This window comes from Triticum dicoccoides, chromosome 7B, assembly GCF_002162155.2.
Source record: "Triticum dicoccoides isolate Atlit2015 ecotype Zavitan chromosome 7B, WEW_v2.0, whole genome shotgun sequence".
Lineage (NCBI taxonomy): Eukaryota > Viridiplantae > Streptophyta > Magnoliopsida > Poales > Poaceae > Triticum > Triticum dicoccoides.
The window spans coordinates 361,131,658-361,138,001 of NC_041393.1; the positions used below are offsets into that span (position 1 = coordinate 361,131,658).

A 6,344-nucleotide genomic window follows, 5' to 3' on the forward strand; every position below is an offset into this window, starting at 1 on the left:
GACGCCACATCTCGCCGAAAACCGTCGCCACTGGAGGTTCACCGTCGAGGCTGCCGCGCCCCTGCCCTTCCTCATCTCCCTTCCTTCTGTTCTTTTCTACTAGATGACCCGGTTGCGCCAATGGCGCAAGAAGCCATTTAGAAGTAATGTTAGTAGTGAATAAGTAAGAGACGTAAATGGAAAGATGATGCAATGTGGATTGTATTACATATAGTAGAATGGCTTAAATCGGTTAGCGCAAGAAGCTAATTAAAACCAAGAATTATGGTATCAATAACCATTTTATATGCACACAGATCATTTCATTATTGGCCAAAGAGAAAACAAATATGTTCATGCCATATTGTTTGAAGCCACTCTCAATAAAATAGCATCCAGTATAACATGAACCGTTTTGAATAATTTGGAATCATAGATATCTAAACAAGCATCATCCACCTTCAGGACCTGATGCATAAGAAATGGTCTCTCAGGAACCATATCCATTCAAGTAGGCTGTAAAGGGGAAGAAAGATAAAGATAAATGATTAACAATGTTGATAGCATGAAGCAAGACATGGAAACTGAAGCAAATGTGTCACATATTGCAGAAAAGTATTTCAACCATGAAGATGGGTACGAAAGCTAATATCACGCTTATTATTACACAGCTGATTAAGTATAAATAAGTTAAGATATTCGTTGCTGTACAATATTAGCATGTAGGCCTAGGATATGGTTCCATTCTTAGTCCATCTGGAGCAGCCCATATAGTTATTATCTGTGGCATATCTTGGTTTTCAGACCATCTGCATATGCCCATATGGTTAAAAGGCCAAATGGCACAAAATACAAATTCAGATGAGGAGATATTAGCAAATAAATGCTTAGCATTACAGATAGTACATAACAATCAAATTTTTGCTACTGAAGTGCATGTCCTTTTCTCTGAAATTAACGGTCGGGTGGAACATATATATTCACCAAGTATATCCCCTCTTCTTAGACCAATACGACACAATGAGGTATCATCTGTTTCCTAATTAAACTGTAACCTGAAATCTGTGTGCATACGTGCATGGGCATATCCATTTATTCCTAATAGGAAAATATGCCAAAACATCGGTCACTTTCTCTTTTGAGCTGGAAAGACCGTTCACTTGGATGCATGCAGACACCTCTAATCTAAACAGAGGAACTGAACAATCAGTCACTATGATTTTATTAACTATATACATATACATTCCAGTCAAGCGTCTTTTTAGAAAGTGACATGCTTAGCTGTGATTTTCTTAAATATGCACCACCAAATATTGAAAGGTAGAATAATATCATCATCCTTTTAGTTCCCATCCATATGGAGGAGCATAAAGATAGCAAAAATGTTAGTACTCTATGCACACCTACTGTAACTCATCCTTTTAGGTGTTTAGTAGGACCTACTTCGTATGTGTTTCTCACTGTAGGTGGGCAATACATTCCCTTGACCAGGTTAGGAATGTCCAAAATATTGTTTCCAAAAATAAACATGAGTTACAGTTTAGTAGGACCGAGAAGGATTCAAGATTATAAAAGGAGCTGGGATACACATTCTTATTAAAGTTATTGGTTCAGATCTGTGTAGCTTTCAGGGGCCTACCAATCAATCCATATGTCCATCCCTACAATAGTTTCAGGAGGGTACCACTCAATCCATTTGAGCATCTCCTTTTTGCACTAATAGAAGATGAGCTAGCATACCTGCAGATGGGCTGGTGACGGTGAGGTCGCCAGCAAGTAGACCTAGCTGCAGAGGACACCGTCTCCCCCATGCTGCTGGTGGGAAACCACCACGACACGAGCACTCTTGCCGGAGAGGCACTCTCAATCTCCGCTGATGACTGCTTTCCCTGATAGCTGAGGGATCTGCCGGTGAGGTCCTGACAAGTGTTCAAAAGGAGCAAAAAAGCAAGTGTTGATCTATTATTTCCCTCATAGAGCATTGTAAGCACGAGCAGATGTTCGCCAAGTGTGTGTTTTAAAATACACTGTAATTGCAAGCAAGTAACAGCGGTGATGTATACTTGTACATACTTCTTCTGTGATCTGAACAACAAAGCGAGCAACACCTCCTTAAAAAATCTCCACACCTCTTAAATTAGTAGGGGGAAAGGGTGTAAGCACCTAGGCGCTAGGGCAGAACAAAACGCATTGCTTAAGCCTGCGCTTAGGCAAGATATGCGCTAGTCAGTGGGAAAATCCAAAGTTAACAATTAGAGGTTTTTCCCTGGTCCTAAATAAAAGGACTCGAAAGCCATGTAAATTGTGTAAAGCAGAGCAAAGAAGTAGAAAAGCAGAACATAACTTCAGAAGAAGAAACTGAAGTAATGGACTAAGGTATATGTTTTAACCAAACACTATCATACTTTGGAATATTGTTCCTTATTTCAAGTGTACAGAAGAACCAAGAGCAGCATGAATCACTTGCCCATAGCATAAAGTTTCTGCATCATAGCATCAAGAAGCTGTATCATAGCATCAAGAAGCACTTTCTGATTAGTAAACTACAATTTGGAAGGTTAAGTTGCTGCATCATAGTATCAAGAAGCACTTTTTGTTGGGATCTTAACTTTGTCCATCACGACAGACTGATTACACAAGAAAGACACTGTAAGCAAGTGTTGGAAGCTTCATAGTGTATGATTTGAGACGTTTATCCATCTATTATTTTCCCGTGACAAAAAGAGTGTTGTTAAACAATGGTAATAGTAGAATTTTGGAAGTCTGGCAATTACAATACAGTAAATGCCTATCCTGAAGTTAAAACTAAATAAAACCAGGGTTTATAAGTGTATTTCACAGATAATTGTTCATGTTGCTTGAATCATAATTGAATCGATAATATGATTTTCCATGTCACATTATTATGCTAACTGGGATTATAGTAGAAAAGGCAGGATAACAGTACTATACTCCACTCTTTTTCCTATTGGGAAGAACCACCTCTCCTATCCCATTCTCTGAATTTTCATATAGATAACCTTCAATTTTCTCTTTGTTCTTTCCATTTTATTTCAGTAGCTCCTTCAATTCATATGATTGGTTTTGTTTCATCGATGGACCCTAAGCGGTTAATGCATGAACTTGCTAAAATGTTCAGAATGACGCAGTTACTACATCTAATTCAATAGTAGTGCTTCTGCATTAGCGTACGTACCTATGGTATGGATGACTGTTTACAAACCTGAGTCATAATCAACAGTGCCGTTAAACAATGGTGATAGTAACTTAATGTGCAGTTCACATGTACAAATTCGAACTCTTATGTTTTAGCTAGGATATGTATGCTAGTTAGGAAATCTTAAAGGAGAGCTGGTAAATATCAAGAGGCATATGCATACAACCGTAGATGATAATTTTTCTGAGAATAACAGGGTTTCAGGTTGTTGTAGTTGAACAGGATTCATGCATATACTATCTTGCAGGCAGCAAGAAAATAGGGGATCAGCATGTATTTCCATGCATCAACAGATTATTCACATGTCGATTAAGAAGCACACGCAACAAGGATCGATAGGTTGACTAAAGAAGATTAGTTCGCGAAAACATACTGTGTCGTCGCTCAAGGCTTACCTGAAGGTGAGTGAGGTGGCCTGATCTGGTGAGAATCCACAAGAGGAGCTGAAGTGCTGCCGTGATGCATAGATGGGAGAGAGCAGATCTTGCGGGCGAGGGAGCATATACCTGAGACAGAGCCAGATCGTCGAGTGTTTTCCTTTTCTGAAGATAAAAAAACAACTGTAAGATTTTTTTTATGTAAACTTCCATGTGCCTTTGGAATAGCGAAGCAACACTACTGAACATGATAATCATGTTTCTCGGTAGATATTTTTAGGAAAGTAATAAAATTTACTCTTTTAACCAGTTTCTCACCTAGTGTAGAAGAGGCTGCGGATAGGAAGCAAAACCAAAATTAATGTCACTTTGATAGTTGTACCTCACATCCTGCATCACTATCAAGACCAACTATTAGATTTACCATAGACTGTCCACTAAGAGAGGCCAAATATGATCATGAATGAATGACAAAACTGTATCTACCCTCTATAAACATCAATCATCTTAAGAACCTTAACTTCATAGCATCCACACTGCCAGAGAACACAGAAATATATATAAACTGTAAAACATTCACACTACAACTAAAACCATGATAGGTTGAGCATATGGAGGCATCAAAAAAGGAAATAGGTTAGAACTCACCCGATCAGAGCCAACAGAACAATGAGAACATCCAGCTTACATGCAACACCATCGGTGGTAGAACTACTGCCGTCCCTAAACTGAAGAAAATATCAAAGAAATTAAACCATCATGTCCACAAGCAACGAGTGGATTTGTAAGAAAACCAACAACATGAAGATGTCCCTTGATGTAGTAGTAATTAATAGGATATCGATATGAAGAAAACGATAATTAGATCATGCATTGATAATCCAACATAGATACGTACAAAAGAACAAGCAACCTTCGAAATATTTGGTCGAAAGTAATCCAGACATTAATTACTAATTATTACATGTAGGCCAACTGAAAAAACACAACCATCTACAAATAGAAAACATGGATTGGCATACAACAATCAGAAGCGAGCCTTGCTCATTCTCGCTTGATACAAAAACCCAGAAAACAAACTACAACAAACAACTGAAATCTAATACTCTACAGATGCTGGAATCATGGTTTTTACTACAAAAAGAATGAAGGCATTAACAAGCTAAGTATCTTGGTTTTAGCTACCAAACCAGAAGGATTGCTACAGTACCTTTCAGTTCAGTAACACAGTTCGGCGAGGTTGCAAAGTGGTCTTTGTCGCCTCTGCTGCCATCGTTGTAGGAACCCAGACCCATCCAAACCCTAGATGACTGAAAAAATTAATTAGGAGGACATGAATTAGAGGGAGGAGCTCACACAAAGAATTGCAATCAAAAGGGAGGCAGAGGTCAACCTAGTTGTGCTCTTGTGGGAGAGGTGGGTCGTGGGGAGAGGCCGATATTCTGTATCTACGCCAGGCTACTCCCTGCTCCTCGCCCTGCAACCCATCAGATTCCACTTGACCGAAACTCCCCTTCGCCATCGCCTCCCCGTACGTCGCGGCATCCACCGGCTACAGCTCTCCGGGTTCATCCCTCCATGCCTGGAACCGGAGGCAGGGAAGGAGGAGAGGAAGGGGAGGAAGAGGTGCTGAAGGCGGAGGGGGCGAGGAGGCCGTGAGGGACGGGGAAGAGGAGGAGGCGACGGGAAGGGAGGAGGGAGAGAGACGAGATATTTTCTCTCGCAGCGGACGTGTACCCTTTTTCTCTCGCTGCCCGCTCGGGAGAGAGACGAGATATTTTCTCTCGCAGCGCACGTGTACCCTTTTTCTCTCGCTACCCGCTCGCGCTCACTGCCCGCTTGCTAACTGTTCATAGCCGACGTGGATGGCTTGGTCGTGACTAACAACCCCTTCATCCTTTATAAGGTAAATTTCCCCTCACCTTCGAAGCTCTCTATCCCTGGAGCCGCAGCACGCCATCAAGGAGCTCAGCCGCCATCCCTCCGACTCGCCAAGCCACCTGTCGTCGACCCGATCCAGCTGCCATCCGCCAGATCCAGGACAGCCCCGCCGGAGTCCACACTTGGCCATCACCATTCCCTACGTCGAGCTGCCGCCCCTACTCCGTGCTGATCGCATCGCTCGCCCGCGTGAGGTATTTGTTTGCGATCGGCTTGTGTTTGTTTTTCTTCCTTGGATTAGGAGTGATGTATTCGAAGTGGACGCCGGTCGCAACGGTTTTTGTTCGGCAGAGTTTTTGTCCGCTGAGGCAAATTGCTAAACACAGTTTTGGTTGAGGATTAGTATAATCTTAACAATTAAACCAAATTAAGTGGTCCTGATCATGAGGTTGTAATTTGTCTGTGTTGTTATGTGTACATTGAGCTAGGTGCATTTAGCGATGAATATATTTGCTTGTTTAAAAGTAGTATAGATAAGTAGTTTTTATTTCTGTTCTTAATTGTTCTTTATCTCTAGTTATGGATATGGAACACAAAATACCCAAAAAATAGTGGTACTTGCTACTCATGGAGAGGGGAAACCTCCTAAAACACTTGATGCTCGTTATGTGAAAAATATTAAACACTACTTTGATAATCCTGAGAAAACCCCATTCAACTTGATAATGGGAGACACGCTAGATCAAAGTGAATACTTTACTGATTATCGCTTAACTCAAAAAGGTAAACTCTTATGGGATCAAATTGAAATATTGCAATGGTATGCTTGGAATATATGCTCGAGATATGATTATACCTGTTGCTCTAGGATGAAGGCTTGACACTTTCCC

At 41.0% G+C, this 6,344-nt stretch overlaps 1 long non-coding RNA gene across 4 annotated transcripts; it reads right to left on the minus strand.

Moving 5' to 3' along the window:
* Window positions 1–305: 305 nt before the first annotated feature.
* LOC119335825 lies at window positions 306–5,467 on the minus strand. 4 transcript variants are annotated; one of them, XR_005162066.1, is made up of 7 exons: window positions 4,967–5,467; window positions 4,784–4,883; window positions 4,222–4,301; window positions 3,892–3,971; window positions 3,592–3,738; window positions 1,720–2,201; window positions 306–495 (listed from the first exon to the last, which is right to left on the minus strand). It is a non-coding gene; the product is annotated as an uncharacterized LOC119335825 (long non-coding RNA). The 4 variants fall into 4 exon arrangements; XR_005162064.1 differs by lacking the exon at window positions 306–495 and adding an exon at window positions 560–1,640; XR_005162065.1 differs by lacking the exon at window positions 306–495 and having other exon boundaries at window positions 560–1,898.
* Between the last annotated feature and the right edge of the window lie 877 nt (window positions 5,468–6,344).